Raw genomic sequence first — 18,587 nt, 5'->3', positions numbered from 1 at the left:
AAAGGATAGTACTGCCTATTGGGATGACAAATCCCAATTACCAGGGAGTGATTTGATTTCTCCTGTATACCAGGAACAAGGAATATTAAATGCAGAACTCAGGGATTCATGGGATGCTTCTTAGCACTCTTTTCCCTAATAGTTCTCACGACTAGAACAGTGGCATCCCATCAGTAAAGGATCATGTCAAGACTACTATCCTATAGGAAAGAAGCTTTGTTCATTCCACCAAGAAGAGTGCAGTCTCTAGGTAGGTACTGAAGGAAGATAATGTGAAATGAAAGAAATTCTCTTGTTAGCATAGCTCTCATGAACAGCTACACAGGACTGGGGATATAGCTCAGTTGGTAGAATGCTTGCCTTGCATGTACAAGGCACTAGGTTCGATCCCCAGCACAACAACAAAACAAAACAAAACCAAAAATAAAACCAGATACACAAAGTGGTGACAAGGACAAATATGTGTTATGTTAATTATATTTTCCTCCTTGCTAAATTCATAGGAAGTACACTCATGATGGTTCACTTTTTTGGATTAGATCACTAATAATTCTTCTCCTTCCTCTTTTTTTATTTCATTCTTTCTTTCCATCCTCCCTCCCTTCCTCCCCCCTTCCTTCCTTCCTTCCTTCCTTCCTTCCTTCCTTCCTCCTTCCTTCCTTCCTTCCTTCCCTTCTTTTCTTTCTTCTTGTAACACTGGGGAATTAACTCTGGGATCCTCTACACTGAGCTATACCGCCAGCTCTTTTTAAAATTATTTTCAAAGGCAAAGTCACACTAAGTTGCCCAGTCTGGCCTTGAGCTTGGGATCTTCCTGCCTCAGTATCTCTTGCTGGGATTACAAGCTTGTGCTGCCATGTCTAACTAATAATTTATTATGTTACTCAGTTTCCTCTTTTCTTTCCTGTTCGTTTCCTTGATAAAAGAGGAATGGGCTGCTATAAACATTGATGGGACTGCATGACTGATGTGATCCTATAATATGTACAATCAGAAAAGTGTGAAATTTTACTCCATTTATGCATGATTTATCACAATGTATAAATGCATTCTACTGTCATGTACAACTAATTAAAACAAATAAAAAATTAATTAAAAAAAGAAGAATGGGTGCAGATATTACGGATAGCCTCCGTTGTTCCTCTAGTTTCAATTTCAATACTTCTTTCTTATGAGCCTTGGGAATCTGACCTCACTGGGTTGCATAAACAGGCTGCATTATCCTGTTTTCTGTTCAATTTGGTCAAAATCTAACTGTTGCAAGAGATATGAGATCCAAGATCAGATCATTTTATTTATTTCTTCTCTTCAGGGACACAGTGGGCTGACAGTGTTAAACTTTAATGACCATCTCCATCCACAAATGCTTTATTTCTAAATTTTTTCAACTACTCTTTGCCTCTGTCCCTTTACGCTCAGAAGAGGTAATGTTCCCCCTGCTGTCTTTAACCTAGGACCCCTCATTTTTCCTTACGCTGTTCACAGATTTGTGCATATTCTCTTTATTAAGCTCTCTCCAGTTATTTAATTTGACTTTGCCATCTCTAGTCCTTGTGGTATCCTGACTGATACAAGTGTACAAAATTGAAAGTCACAATCCTTGTTTGTTCCCTTAATAATCCTACTGTGCTGAATTATTTATTGAAAAAATTATTCTCTATTTGTCCAGAAAAATAAATATTAATTAATTAATTAATTAGCCATACTGGGGATTGAGCCCAGGGCCTCACGCATGCTAGGCAAGAGGTCTACCACTGAGCCACACCACAGCCTTTTTAAAAAAAATCTAATTTGAGTCAGGGTCTTGCTAAGTTGCCCAAGCTAACCTTGAACTGGTGATCCTCCTTCCTTAGCTTCCTGAGTAGCTGGGATTGTAGGCATGGACCAGAGTGCCTGACTCAGAGGAGTAAATATTTACATGCCTGGCAACATAGTATCCACACTGGTTTGCTCTCCTCTGTTCTACTCAATAGTGTGTGGTTGAGTTTTAGAGTCGGAACTTTCTTTGTATTGACTATTTTAGGAATTGCTCCTAATAAGCCATTATCTATATTCATAAAATGCCCAACAAAATAGTACAGATATATTTAGAAGGCAATAATCTACTCTCATTTCCTTTTCTCTAGTGCCTCATTATGAGTTGTTAGGACCTTTGTTTTTTCTGGTAAAACCAAATGGGTCTCTTGGGACAAAGTCCTTTGACCCATGAGGATGGTCTCCACTCAGGTCTATGCAATGTCATTTGGCCACTGTCCTTGAGCTGTAATCAGCTTCATTTCCACCCATGGCAGAGTGTAATGGCCCTTAGTGTTAGAGAACACAGGAAGATCTTAGACTCCATGAAGATTCCCTTTTCTTTCTGTAGGTTAAAGGGAAGATCGGAAATAAATTTAATAATAAGGAAAGCAACTTTAGCTGTATAGTCAGACATGGTTCTGTGTAGGAATTCCTGTGGACATGCATCATCTCCTACAGTGCTAAGTGTCATCTGAAAGCAGAGGAGATAGTGTCTAGCATGACACACTGAACTACTCTAGAATCGTTGTGATGAGAGGAAATAATTGTGAAAATTGGAAATGGTGAACTCACCTGGACTTTAAATTAGACCCATATTGGGTTGGAGTTATGTCAAAAATATTACAAAAAGTCAAACAGCTTTATGATGTTTTGGTTTCATTTTGCTGTTAATTAATCACACTGTTTCCAGTGATGACTGTATGAATGATGCTCATTCTCTGTAAACAGGTAAGAAATTTTTTGTGGCACAGGAAACAAAGGTTGGTATAACTTTGCCTTCCTTGTAACGTCAAAAGAGTTGAGGTATGTATGTCTTGTCACTTGTATGTGGAATGTAGAAAAGTTGAACTGACAGACACCGAGAGTAAAATTGTGGTTCAGGAGGTTGAAGGTTGAGGGGTTGGTGAGATATTGGTTCAAAGGACATAAAATTTAAGTTAGAGCAAAGAAATAAGTTTAAGAGATGTGTCATTCATCAGGATAACTATCATTATTAGTGATATGTTGTACCTATAAAAAAAGAGTAGATTTTAATATTTCTCGCTTCAATAAATAAGTACATGTGCTAATGTGTATGTTAAATAGTTTGATTCAGCCATTCTACAATGTATCCAAACATCACATTGTACATTATAAATACATAAAATTTGTATTAGTCAAATAATAATGAAGAAAAGGAGATGAGGCACAAACTGTGAAAACAGAAGTAAATTTATTAAGACATGTTTAAGTTTGCAGGATGGAAGAGACACCCAAAGAATAGAAGAGATATCCAAAATTCAAAGATGGTTTTGCCTTTTCAGGGTGGGGGTGGTTTATAGGAGATTGTACTCAGGGGCACTTGACCACTGAACCACATCCCCAGCCCTATTTTGTTTTTTATTAGAGACACGGTCTCACTGAGTTGCTTAGCACCTCACTTTCTTTCTTTCTTTCTTTTTTCTTTTTTTTTTTTTTTTTGCTGAGGCTGGCTTTGAACTTGTGATCCTCCTGTGTCAGCCTCCCAAGTTGCTGGGATTACAGGCGTGTGACACTGTAGCCGGTCCAAAATTCAAAGATGAATAAATTGCTGCTAGTGTAGATGTTATTTAAAATAAGATGTGGGAGATTAAATTAAAATCAAATCATCAGGAAATTGAAATAGTTCTTCTGTTTTCTTATGTGCTTTTGAATTTCAAAGTGTTTTTGTATCATTTTTTGTTCTGAAAAAACTCTTTGAAAACATACTTTTTCCCTATTATTTTTATTCATGCATTATAGCTATACATGTTGGTGGGATTTAATGTTACATATGTGTATATGCATGCACTATAACAATATGATTTGGCCAATATCAATCCACAGCACTTCCCCTCCTCCCTGCCTCTTACCCCATGGTCCCTTTCCTCTTCTGATCTTCCTTTGATTTTCAGGAGATTGACCCCCACCTTTATTTTCTTTTTTCCTCTCTAGCTTCCCCAAATGAGAGAAAAATGACCCCCGAACTTCTGAGTTTGACTCATTTTGCTTAACATGATGGTCTCTAATTTCATCCATTTTCCTGCAAATGCCATAATTTTGTTTTTCTTCATGGTTGAATAAAAGTCCATTGTTTATATATATTACATTTTCTTTATCCATTCATCTGTTGCCAGGCATGTGGGCTGATGTCATAACTTGGCTATTGTGAATTGTGCTAATACAAACATTGATGTGGCTTTATTACTATAGTATGCTGATTTTAGTTTTTTTGGATAAATATGAAGGAGTGGGATAGCTGGGTCATATGGTCATTCCATTCCTAGCTTTTTGAGGTATCTCCACCATATGGCTTTGCAAAGTGGTTGTACTAATCTGCAGTCCCACCAACAATGTATGAGTGTAACTTCCCCCCACATCCTTTCCAGCAGTTATTATTTGTAATTTTTTTTAGAATTTATAATGCTCTTTATTGAGTTTATTATTCAGAATATTAGGATGAGGGAAGAGGGGCTAATATTATTTGAATAATATTTTTTCTTTTCTAAAAATTTAATTTTTAAAAAATTATTTATTTTTTAATATTTTACAGACTGCATTTTGATTCATTGTACACAAATGGGGTACATCTTTTCATTTCTAAGGTTGTACATGTTGTAGATTCATACCATTCATGTGATCATACATGTACATAAGGTAACAATGTCTGTCTCAACTATTTTTTGTATTCTTGATGACTGCCATTCTGAGAAATGAAGTCTCAGTGTAGTTTTGATTTGCATTTCCCTAATTGCTAATTATGTTGAACATTTTTTCATGTATTTCTTGGCTATTTGTATTTCTTCTTTTGAGAAGTGTCTGCTTAATTCATTTGCCCATTTATTAATTGTCTTATTTGATTTTATTGGTGTAAGGTAAAAATGTTCTTTCTTGAGAACAGTCGATCTCTAAGAACATGTTTCAGAGCATAATCAACAGGATTGTGAGGGAGTTTCCCATCATGCTTGCCACATAAAACATGGAGGAGAACACAAAGAGGAGTAGCTGGATACCCCAGGAGTTGGTGAGTCCCAGGAACACAAACGTGGACACCACAGAGTGATTTGTTCCACCCATTGGTTTTCTTGGCAGTGCTTGCTACCTGAAGGAGGACAACAGAAGAAAATACAAATTATGCCAACTACATTAATAGACCAGGAGGAGAGAAGTCAAAATCATGAAAATCTATTTTTACTTTAGCATTAAAACCAACCTAAAAGACATGGCTCCCTGGCCTTCTAACTAGGCTCTGACTGAGAGCGACCACCCTCCCAACACTGGACCCAGCACCTCTGCTACCCAAGGTCTGACTGAAGTCACCAGCAGTGCTGTGGGTTGTAGGGTGGACCCAGGAGAGGAAATGACAACATCGACCCTCCAGGAAGCCACTCATCTATTGATAAAAGTCAAGAAAAGGATAAAGCCAAGAATTACAAGGAAGCACTTCACCTCTACCAGCCTGCAGTGGAGCACTCTCTCCATGCAATCACGTCCCAGGCTCACAGTGACAAGGCCCAGGAGAGCATGCTAGCCAAGTGTGTGCAGTATCGAGACTGGGCAGAGAGGCTGAAGGATTGCTTATGTAACAGAGAAACACGGCAAAAAGTCAGTAAAAGAGAATCAGAGTGAGGGCAAGCACAGTGATGGTGACAGCCAAGGGGATAATCCAGAGGTAAAGAAATTGCAAGAGCAACTGAGGGGTGCCATTGTGATGGAGAAGCCCAACATAGGATGGAGTGATGTGGCTGGGCTGGAGCGGGCCAAGGAGGCTGTCGAAGAAGCTGTCATTTTGTCAATTAAATTCCATTGTGTGTATATACTATATTTCACATGTGGATTCCTTAAAAAATATAGAAATGATAGAAATAATTGTTATTAGATCTTGTAAGAACTGAAATAGAGATGCATTCAAAGGAAGACACACTTAGAGCAATTAGAGCTTGCTGGACCCTCTCTAGAGGTTTTGGTTTCCCTAGAGACAGAGGGTTGAGTATTAAACTGGCATTTTCTGTTATGAACCTTTCCAGTAGCCCATCTGTTTCAAATAAGAGTCTTTGCTTGAACAGTGAGCATGATAACAAATATTTTAGCAAATGGTCATATTTTTCAAGACCCCGAGGTACATTAGAAAGCTGAGAGTTGTTTGGGATGGTTAATTTTGGTGGCCAAAGCAGCCCTCATCAGCGTCATTAAGTGGCAGTGAGGAGCTGTAAAATGGGCTTTTCTTTCCCCAGCAGTTTGTTACCACCTGGGTCACTTGGGTTCTAGGTGGAGCTCTATCACGAAGTAAGTTTATTGTTTTTTCAAGTTATTTAATATTTTTGGGAATGAGTTCCCTGATATGAAATGATTAGAGACTTTCTTAAATGGGTGATCTTCAATTTACCCATATGTCCTAAAGCTGACCTCATTGATTTAGGTCTTCTAGATGAGGCTGAAGACTTCCTTTTAGTTCTATTCTGACTTTTGGTAGGACAAATTTTTCATTCCACCTTTTATTCTATCCTCCTCTGGTAAATACGTAACTGCAAACAAGAGGATTTTATTCTTCTTTTCAGCAAATATTTATTTGCCATATTTTATATCAAGAATGATTCTAAATTTTTGTTACTTTGGGCAGAATGGTGTCGGGGTCTTAAGCCCCCTTGCTCTTCTCGACCAGCGACAAGGGAGGGGACACTCCCCAACAAGGTCAGACCGGGATAGGTAGGGCAGACAGACTGCCCGCTCGCAACCCTCCAGGTGGAGGACAATCAGACGCGTCAGGGAGACCCGTCACAGCAGGAACTCGTTTATTGAGGAAGTTACACAGCTTTTATGTAGGGTGGGGGCTAGCCGGGAACCAATCAGTTTAAAGGTCAGCAAGGCAGGGAGGTTCATGCAGGCAAGAGTCCCATTGGACTATATGGCAAGCACAAGCTGATCACGTTTCGCAGAACTGTTGTTAACCAATCCCTGACGGTGGTCCGGTTTATCGTCATTAACTATTAAAACCGCCTTTGAGGCCTTGATCTTGTTCACTCTCCAGGGAGTAATGAGTCAGCCTGAGTTAGTTAAAGTGTCATTAGTCCCAACAGAATAGGACAGATATGGTCCTTAGTGTTATGTCTGTAGACTTTAGGGGATGAGAAATTAAACAAATAATGAATTTTATTTGTAGTAAGTACTAGTAAGAAGTACAGTGCTTTTTGACAGCCAATAAAATGATACATGATAGTCTTAATTTGTATAACTAGAAGAGTGTGAATATTATATTAATCATATTATGTTTTCTGTTATCTTTAGATATATGATAGTAGAGTGTATTTTGACATATCACACATACTTGGAGTATAACTTTCCATTCTTGTGGTTGTACATGATGTTGGAGTTACACTGGTCATATATATGAAACTAGGAAAGTTATGTCTTGATTCATTCTACTGCCTATCCCATTCCCATCCCCACTCTTTCCTTCATTCCTCTTTGTCTAATCCAGTGAACTTCTATTCTTCCCTCCTTCCCCCTTATTGTGTGTTAGCATACACATATCTCTACCCTTCTACCCTCCTACCCTTTCCCACCTTTCCTTATTTTGGGCTAGCTTCTGCCTATCAGAGAAAACATCTGAACTTTGACTTTTGGGATCTGGCTTATTTCACTTAGCATAATAGTCTCCAGCTCCATCCATTTACTGGCAATTGCCATAATTTCACTTTCTTTATGGCTGAGTAATATTCCATTGTGTGTATATACTATATATTTTTTTATCCATTCATCTGTTGAAAGGAATCTAGGTTGGTTTCATAGTTTGGCTATTTTGAATTGAGCTGCTATAAACAGTGATGTGGCTGCAACACTATAGTATACTGATTTTAAGTCTTTTGGGTATATGCTGAGGAATGGGATAGCAGGGTCAAATGGTGATTCCATTCCAAGTTTTCGGAGGAATATCCATACTGCTTTCCATAATGGTTGTACCAATTTGCAGTTCCACCAGCAATGAATGAGTGAACATTTTCCCCCACATCCTCACCAACATTTATTGTTAATTTTATTCTTGATAATTGCCACTTTGAGTGGCGTGAGATGGAATCTCAGTGTAGTTTCAATTTTCATTTCTCTAATTGTTATAGATGTTGAAACTTTTTAAATATATATTTGTTGATTGATCATATTTCTTCTGTGAAGTGCAGCACTTCTCAAATTACTTGTAGCAGGAGACCAAATATTTTCCCTACTAATTTGCAGCCCTTCATGAATGGAGATTTTTGGAAAAATACAAAATCAGAAACATTGGTGTCATTGTAATGCTATTTGCTAGAGAAATTTTTTAATATTTATTCTCAATTTTTTAACCTCATGTGATGCAAAATGGTAACAGTTCATAGAACTGCACTTTTCAGTGGATCATTTTCATTGTATTATGGATAAGTCATAACTCCTGTCTTCAGGGAGCTTATGGTCTCCTTGATGAGTTAGATTTGTACCAAGTTCATCATAATATAAGGGACAGCAAAATAAATACTAGTAATAATAAAGGCAGATTTCATAGATGTGGCAAATGTAAGTTAATAGTGAAGATAACCATATCCCCACAGGTAGGGTTAGAAATAAAGAAATAAAAGGAGTGTTTTCCAGATTAAGGATTATTGTCTTAAAAGTGTATGCAATAGTGATTAGTTCCATGTGACTGGGGCTGACCAGAATCAGAGGGGTTTGGTGTGAGTTCTTATTACTTATGTTCATCATCTTTTTTCATATGAGAAAGATCATCTAGCTGGGAGGAAACAGGGTGTTATATTAAATAGAGACAGAACATTAGTGATAAAGAGGAGATCCACACAATAGTGACCCACTTTATATTTCAAAGACTGTCAGCATGTGAAGTCAGGTTTAGTGCTAAAGTATAAATAAGCTTTCAAAACTTTGACTTCTCTCCTCCTGGTCTATTAACATAGTTGTCATAATTTACATTTTCTCCTGTTGTTCTTCCAAAGGTAGCACATCCAATAAAGCCAATGGAAGGAGCAAATCACTCTGTGGTGTCCGAGTTTGTGTTCCTGGGACTCACCAACTCCTGGGGTATCCAGCTACTCCTCTTTGTGTTCTCCTCCATGTTTTATGTGGCAAGCATGATGGGAAACTCCCTCATTGTGTTCACGGTGGCTTCTGAGCCACATTTACATTCTCCCATGTACTTTCTCTTGGCCAATCTCTCCTTCATTGACCTGGGTTTTTCTTCGGTTGTCTCCCCCAAGATGATTTATGAACTTTTCAGGAAGCACAAAGTCATCTCCTTTAGAGGATGCATCACACAGATCTTCTTCATCCATGTCATTGGTGGTGTGGAGATGGTGCTGCTCATAGCCATGGCCTTTGACAGATATGTGGCCATATGTAAGCCTCTGCACTACCTGACCATCATGAGCCCAAGAATGTGCATCTTCTTTTCAGTGACTGCCTGGGTGGATTGGCCTTATGCACTCAGTGGTTCAATTGGTTTTTGTAGTAAAGTTGCCCTTCTGTGGCCCTAATGTGTTGGACAGCTTTTACTGTGACCTTCCTTGGTTCATTAAACTTGCCTGCACAGACACCGACCGACTGGAATTCATGGTCACAGCTAATGGTGGTTTCATCTCTGTGGGCTCCTTCCTCATACTGATCATTTCCTATATTGTCATCATTCTCACTGTTCAGAAACACTCTTCTGCTGGTTCCTCCAAGGCTCTGTCCACCCTTTCAGCTCACATCACTGTGGTCATCTTGTTCTTTGGTCCTTTAATATTCATCTATACATGGCCGTATTCTTCCACTCACCTGGACAAATTCCTGGCCTTCTTCGATGCAGTTCTGACTCCTTTTCTGAATCCTGTCATCTACACACTAAGGAATCAAGAAATGAAGGTGGCAATGAGGAAAGTATGCAGACAGCTAGTGACTTATAGGAAGATCTCCTAAGTGATTGGTGGCATTGTGAAGAGTGTTCATAGAATACTGAAGTTCACTGTGATGGTCAGACTCAGATAAAAGCTTCTCTTTGTCCTCCCTTGATTTGATTATCTATATTATATTAGGTGCATTTTATCTTTTACTTAAGAGAGAGGGACATTCACTTCTAAAAGCAGATGAGGAATTGCATACAAAGTATTTAGAAACCAAAGACTATGATAATTTTGAGACTCAATTCCAAAGGGATATTATTTGAAGTAATTATTAGAAATACATGAAAGGGCGCTTTACCTTGAGGCCTTTTGAATAGGGAGGCCTTCTGAATACAACTCTGTAATCTAGTATGGCCTCATCTTAACTTGACCTCATCTGCAAAGATCCTATTTGTAAATAATCTCACCTTCACAAAACTGCCAAGTATCTATCTGGTGGACACAAATCAGCCCAAAGTAGTAGTATAGTAGTGAAGCTATCAGGGAACTGAAATGGTTGAGGTATAGCTACAGAGTGAAAATGGATTTGAAATCAACATAATAGAAGTAACTTAGAGAAAATTAAGTTCTAGTCTTGCTTTAGTATGACATTTGGTAATTAAGCATTACTAAGTGCTTTTTATTTTAGTAAATTCATCAAAGATGCACTCTGTAAACTTTGCCCAAAATTTAACATATATCATTGCCATTCTTCAGTCTCATTATTTGAAGTTATATCTATACAACAAAGGAAAAAGAGAATTTACTTCCTAAACTTTCTATATCCTTGAGGTTTTATCTTTTGCTAAAACTGGACTGTGTATCATCAGCAAAGGGGGCCAAGTTCAAGCGCTTCATTTTTATATTTTGGTCAGGATTATTTCTCATCTCATTACCCCTTTTAGTTATGACTTTAACCAGAGTTACTTACTCTTATTTCATAGAGAATACTTTTTTTAAAAAACTTGCAGCCTGCTGGGCACAGTAGCACATTCCCAGTGGCTTAGGAAGCTGAGGCAGGAATACTGTGAGTTCAAAGCCAGCCTTGGCAACTTAATGAGACCCTACACAACTTAGTGAGACCCTGAGTCTAAATAAAACATAAAAAAGGGCTAGGGATGTGGATTAGTGGCTGAGCATCCCTGGGCTCAATCTCTGGTACCAAAACAAAACAAAACAAAACAAAACAAAACAACAAAAACAAACCCCCCATACCCTGATGATAATTAATGTGGCAAAATAATTTTGTGGAGGCACTAGTAATAGGGGAATAGAGACCTTGGAGCATTTCACTGGGATTGAATTCTCAATACAGTAAGGATAAGTGGAGATTTACATAGGTAAGGAGCAGGTTCTGGGTCAGTGGATTGAAAATTATTAAGGGAAGACATCAAGGGTGGGATATTCTTTCTACATAGCAAGATTTTTGCTAAAACTGAGTCTATATACCATCAGGAAAGGGCACCCAGGTAGAGGCCTAGTTGAGAAGAGGCCTCAGAGAGGTCTGAGTAATTTTGGTCAGGGAGAAAAACTTTGCCCTTTCAAAGGAGAATTGTCTGACATATACATTTATTTTAGTAGATGAGAAAAGCTCATAAACACTCAAAATATAACCTCCTCTTTCTGAAAATATCCTATCCATATAATAAAGGCAGCAAGTGCTATTTTTAATCTGTTATGTCCCATCTTCCAATATATAGGACACCTATAAAAACTGTATATTAGATGATGGGACATAATGTGTTAAAAGCAGAAAAAAATGAATATATTTTACTAACATGATCTGAAGATACAGAAGTTCTGTACAAGTATAGGTAAAATAATATATATACACACACATGCACTCACACGTATGTAAGTGTGAAATATTTTCCTATGCAATCTCATACCACATCTCTAAGAGCTGTTCTGTTTCCCATGGAAGCAAGAAAAAACTTGCACAAACAGACCAATAGATAAAAAAAGTAAACTATCTATGTCTATTATCTTCCATCTAATACATATTAAGTCCCCACCACCACAATAGAGATGACCAATCAGATCTTGAAATCAAATTTGTAATCCTTATTGTCACCAGTGAGGAATTCACTACTTATCAGGCATGTTGAACCAGAACCAGAATCAAATTTTCCCCAAAGCCAGAAAAATAAATAAAAATCAACATATCAGAAAACAAAGCAGAGGTCAGAGTGCAGCTTGATAATCAGTGTAGGAATCTGGAGGAGACACGACTGGACTTAAACCAAGGGGTGCATTGTTCGGGAAGCAGATTAACTAACTCCAGAAGGTGTGCTCTCTTGGTTATCTTGATGGGAACTTCAGAGGGAAAAGAAGATGCTTTTCAAAAAATTAAAGACACAGTTCCTACACGGTGGTCCTGTGTCATTTATTCATTTCCCTGGTGAGGGAACCAGCAAGACCTTAAGCTGGTTCCAAACGGGTGATAGAATCTGTTCCTGAGACTGAATGAATCCCCATGAAAATGCTCTTCAAGTCCTCTTGAGTTCACCAATTTCATGATTCTGACAGTGACAATGTTTTATAAATGAACTAAAGAACTGTTACGACTTCAGAACCCAAAGTGGGGGGAAACTAGAGTCAGACTATCTCTTATTTAGAAATATATCCTTATAAATTATATTTCTCATTTATTCCATTTTCATATACAATTCTATTCTGTTGGTGGGATCCTATTTGATAGAAGCACAGTATTTGATACATGATATAGAAACAGCCTATATCTTAAGTTAAGAAAGATTAGAGAGGCAGTCAGATTGAATAATGCTCAAATTTACTATTAACTAGGGAAATTGAAATCAAATCAATTCTCTAGACTGAAAGCCACTATGTTGTGTACAACATGGTGTGTTATTTATAAAAACTGGTTTGGAAAGTTCCCCAGATGTATGACACAATGAGAAATTCCATTCTTGCCCATGTGGAAACAAGGTCCAGTGTGACAGTGTGTAGTTTGTTGGTTAAGGTGTTGATGAGATGTTCCTGGTTTCATAAGGGATTCAAATCCCACAGTGATGACACCCAGAAGCCTTGGATCTGGTAGTTACAAACTTTGGTGGTCATGAATCTACCAACCAAGCAGAAAGGAAGGCATCAGTAACTGCGTCCACCAGGTAATGTAGCTTGTTCTTTTCCCTAATCAATAAGTATCTCATATAAGTAAATATGTGAAGGTGCTCATCCTGTTGCCTAATTAACAACCATGCTCATGGACTTTTATATGTGACTAGTTAGCTGTATTCCTTAAACGTGTTTTCTAGAAACTCCACTTGTCATTATATATCCGTTGGAAGTACTTGCACATGTGTACAAAAAGACATCTAAAAATATCTGCCTACTGTTTCCTTACAAAGCAAAAATTTACAGGAAACCTTCCTGTACAGTAATGTGGGATGGTTATACAAACTCTTGTGATGGCTAGTCCCTACCTGCTCTCCCATATCTAATTTCCATCATGTTTCCTCTGCTCTGCTCTGTCAAACTGAGCATTTGGGACTGGATCAATGGGTGGTTGTTGCCCTTGGCCTTCTGCTTGAAGCTAATGGACACTATGGCAGGAATTTGGAGAACAGAAAGCAAGTCGAATCAGGGTGTGGATTTCCTCATCTTCCTCTACCAAAGCCCTCAGCTCTTCTTGGTGGACTTTTTCTATTGCCAGAGCTCTTTGGTTTCTGTTAATGCTTCCTCCCAAGAACCCTCAGCTTGGGCATAGTAATCATTTCCCATTGTATCTAGATTCTGGATACCTTACCATTCCTTTTTGGTTTCCTTTAATACTGCCTACACCTTGTAAATTAGACTTAGAGATAAGAACTGAAAACCAGTCACACTAAATAAAGAATTGCTTAGTATTTTTTTCCATTTTGATGCTCTACCATCTATTAAGTTTCACATTCAATGATAGAAAAAAAATTGCTGTCCTTGGCATCACTGTTAATGGCAGCCCATAATATATTTTCCATAAAAACAAAGTAGACATTTTATACATTAACTCCCTTAGTCATTTTAGAGGAATGATATCTAATTCCTAAAGGAAGAAAAATCATGATCATCTTATAGACAAGTGGAAGAAAGGTAATCTAAACTTTCAAGTGTAGAAAAACATAATCCAAATTCTAGCTAAAGGATATTCTGTTCCAGATTATTATGACCCTGGAAAGAGACCTTGGATCAATTGATGATAGAAGAAACTGGGTTTGGGTCTTATAAGAGATAATGGTACAGTTGTAAATGATAGCAGTTTTGTTAAGTAGTCAATACAACATAATTTACCAAGAGAAAAACAGCTGATGTAGTATTTTGGTCTATGTTAACTATTCATGTCAATTAGTTATTACACATAATGTTAAAATGAGTTATGCATAGATGCTATAGGCATAGAAATACCATACACTGCCCTCAATTTTGGATATTTACAACCAAAAGATACTGGTTCTTTGGAGAAAGAAAGATTTTATATTTTTAGTACAAATTCATGGAAGAAACACAAAGACTGAGATAGGAAAGGGACTTCCTGCCTTTTTCAGAAATAAAGGCAAGTTGACCTTATGCTGTTTGATCAAGATATAAATCAATGCTGATTTATTAGATTACATGTTTCTAAAATCTTTGATATAGCCAAGGGAATATTCTGAGAGTCCTTACGTCTGTGTTCAGCCTAAACACCTATATTTTCATCTCCTAGTAGTCATTTAATCAATATTATTATGTGTTAGCCAGAGGTGTAAAACTGTTGTATGGCATTTATTATTACGATGCTTTAAGCTGATATGAACTAGCATTTTTAGAGTTGTTCCTCATCCATTCTGACCAATTTCCTCCTTAATTATCTCTACACCCAGGAAAATTTAAAGGAGTCTGTAATATTGTAATTAAGTATTTTATTTCATAGGGAGAAAGACTGAGTAGGGAAAGTTCCATGTTTCTGAAAGTTTGACTGATTTTAATTTTAAAATTCCATTAATCTTTTTTACTAGGTTGGAAGAGTGGAGATGGTGTGAATAGTGGAACTTTTGTCCAAGTGATAATTCCCCATTGCAGGAAATAATGACATAAAGCTCTTACAAAGTGCTTGCTCCTATGACACTGTTCCCAAATATGTCTTGTGTGTGTGTATGATAAGTGCACTTAGAATCTGATCTCTTATCAAATTTTAAGCAAAAGGTACTGGTTTATGAACTATTGTTGCTATGTTTGATATTGATCTCCAGAACCTATGCATCTTACTGCTGTCAGTTTGTATCCTTTGATCACTGTCTCTCAGTTTCTTCTTTCTCACAGCTCCTAGTAACCACAGTTCTACTCCCAGGTTCTATGAGTTAGGCTATTTTAGATTTCACATGTAAGAGAGATTGTGCAATAGTTATCAGCATACTTCGATCAGCCTCATTCCACTGTTCCTCAGATCATCTCTGCCCCTTAATCCCCTGTTTATTCTCTACTAAGCTGCCTTCTATTCCTTCTATTTTCATGAGATTTCCTTTTTACACAGTCCCTATTTCTCCCTTCTTGTGCATATGACAGAAAACATTTGACACTTGGCTTTCTGAGTGGCTTATTTCACTTAGCATGATGTTATCCAGTTCCATCCATCCATTTGCCATCAAATGCCATAATTTCATTTTACTTTGAGTAAAACTCCATTGTGTGTGTGGGTGTATATATATATATATATATATATATATATATATATATGATACATATATATGGAAATGTGATATATATATCACATTTTCTTTATCAATTCATTCATCTGTCAATGGGCACCTATACTGGTTCTATAACTTATTGTGAATTGTGCTGATATATACATTGGTATGCATGTATCACTACAGTAGAAGTCAGTTATTTTTCATGGATCAGTTTTTTGAGGACTAGGATATTTGATTAGTATATTTCAGTTTTGTTTTGTATTCTTTTATTTTTATTTATTTATTTTTTTTTACAAATTTTACTTTATATATATTTTTTTCTTTAACCTGTTTCCCTCAGTTCTCTTTCTCACTTTTATTCTGCTAGGAGTTAATCTCTATTGTTCTCTTTCATCCTTCCTTTAATTTTTTACTTGTCTTCTCTCCTCTTTCCTCATAATCATCCTATATCACTTCTGTTCTTTCTTCGTTCACCATTCCAAATTATAAAGTCTTTTGCAAACTTACTGTTTTTATTGTGGGCAATAACGGATCATATTATTTTTGTTTATCCTGACAATTAACATTGTAGACATCATAGTAGGAACTATTTGGTTTAATGCTGTATATTGTCCAAATTGGTTGTTGTTATTTTGTCTCTCCCTAAATGATGAGGCACTGTAAACCTTCAGGGACACTGTAAGTCCACAGGGTAGCAACTCTACTGCCTCAGATCCATACTGTTAGCTGGGTAGACACACAAACGACATAAAAAAGCAAGGGAACAAATTGGGACAAATCGTCCCAAACAAACCAAGATATTCTAATAACAGAATCCATGGACACCACAGTGGAAGAAACGTCAGAGATGGAGTTTAGAATGTACAGTGTTAGACTGATCTGTGAGATAAAGGATGATATAAGGAGTGAAATCAGAGAGAAAATACAGGAAGTAAAAGATCACTTTAAAAAGAGAGATTCTGAAAAAAATCAAGCAGAGATCCTCAAAATGAAGAAATCAATAAACCAATTTAATTAAACATTCAATTAAAAGCATCACCAACAGACTAGACAACTTGGAAGACAGAGTTTTAGGCAATGAAGATGAAATATATAAATTCAAAACAATGTTGACCATGGAGAAAAGATGTTGAGACCATGAAACAAACTTCCAAGAAATATGGGATAACATGAAAAGACCAAATTTAAGATTTATTAGGATAGATTAAGGCATAGAGATACAAACCAAAGGAATGCACAGTCTTTTCAATAAAATAATATCAGAAAATTTCCCAAACCTAAAGAATGTAATGAAAAATTGATTACAGGATGCTTACAGGACCCCAAATATACAAAATTACAACAGAGCCACACCAAGGCACATCATTATGAAAATGTCTATCATCCAGAATAAAGATAGAATTTTAAAGGCTGTGAGAGAAGAGTATCAGATTACATATAGAGGGAAACCAATTCGGATCTCAGCTGTTTTCTCAACCCAGACCCTCAAAATTGGGAGGTTCTGGAATAACATATACCAAGCTTTGAACAAAAATGGATCCCAACCAAGAATTTTGTATCCAGCAAAATTAAGCTTCAGATTTGAAGATGAAATAAAAACTTTCCATGATAAACAAAAGTTAAAAGAATTCACAATTAGAAAGCCTACACTACAGAGCATTCTCAGCAAAATATTCAATGAGGATGAAATGAAAAAAAAAAATAAAAATCAACAAAGAGAGGAATGGTACTAAAGGAAAAGTCAATAAAAAGGAGAAACTAGTCAAATTAAAAATCCAGAAATAAACCAAAATGACTGGGAATACAGATCATATCTCAATAATAACCCTGAATGTCAGTGGCCTAAACTCATCAATCAAAGACCTAGACTGGGAGATTGGATAAAAAAACAAGACCCAACAATATGCTGTCTCCACGAGACTCACATCATGGACAAAGATATCCATAGATTGAAGATGATAGGATGGGTAAAATCATCACTCACATGGATTGTGTAAGCAAGCAGGATTTTCTATTCTCATAACAGATAAAGTGGACTTCAAGCCAAAGTTAGTGAGAAGGGACAAAGGACATTTCATACTACTTAAAGGAATTATACATTAACAAGTCATAGCAATCATAAATATTTATGCCTAAACAAAGGAACATTTATGTACATCAAATAAACCCTTCTCAATTTCAGGAGTCAAATAGAACACAAGACAATAGTACAGAGTGACTTTAACACAAAAATCTCACTGCTGGATAGATCTTCCAAACAAAACCTAAACGAAGAAATTATAGAACTAAATAATACAATCTAGACTCAATGGACATATATAGAATATTTCTTCCATCCATGAGGGAACACACATTCTCAGCAGCACAGTGATCCTACTTTAGAATAGTTCACATCTTATGCCACAAAGCAACTGTTAGCAAATACCGGAAAATAGAGATACTATTCTACATTCTATTAGATCATAATGGAATGAAATTATAAATGAATGATGAAGTAAAAAATAAAAGATACTCCTGGAGTCTAAATAATACACTATTGAATGTCAAATGGATAGCCAAGGAAATTAGAGGTGGAATAAAAAAATAGTTAGAGGTAAATGAGAACAGTGATACAACATATCAAAATCTCTGTGACCCTATGAAGACAGTGCTAAGAGGAAAGTTCATTGCATTGAGCTCATTCATTAAAAGAATAGAAAGTCAACAAATAAATGAAGAAACATTAAATCTCAAAGTCCTAGAAAAAGAACAAATTAACACTAAAAGCTGTAGAAGATAGGAAATAATTAAAATCAGAGCTTGAATCAATGAAATTGAAACAAAAGAAACAATTAAAAAATTGACAAAACAAAAAGTTAGTTCTTTGAAAAAATAAATAAAATTGATAAACCCTCAGCCATGCCAATGAAGAGAGAGAGAAAATTCAAACTACTAAAATTCATGATGAGAAAGGAGATATCATCACAAATACTACCAAAATACAAAATATAATTAGAAACTA

At 36.6% G+C, this 18,587-nt stretch overlaps 1 pseudogene; it reads left to right on the top strand.

Annotated features, from left to right (window-relative positions):
* Window positions 1-9,014: 9,014 nt before the first annotated feature.
* LOC124977233 (olfactory receptor 4F3/4F16/4F29-like) lies at window positions 9,015-9,954 on the top strand (annotated as a pseudogene).
* Window positions 9,955-18,587: the final 8,633 nt, after the last annotated feature.

The sequence above is a fragment of the Sciurus carolinensis genome, chromosome 2 (genome assembly GCF_902686445.1).
Source record: "Sciurus carolinensis chromosome 2, mSciCar1.2, whole genome shotgun sequence".
NCBI classification, from domain to species: Eukaryota; Metazoa; Chordata; class Mammalia; order Rodentia; family Sciuridae; genus Sciurus; species Sciurus carolinensis.
Note: the sequence above shows the minus strand (reverse complement) of the source record. Positions and strands in the feature narration are given on the sequence as shown.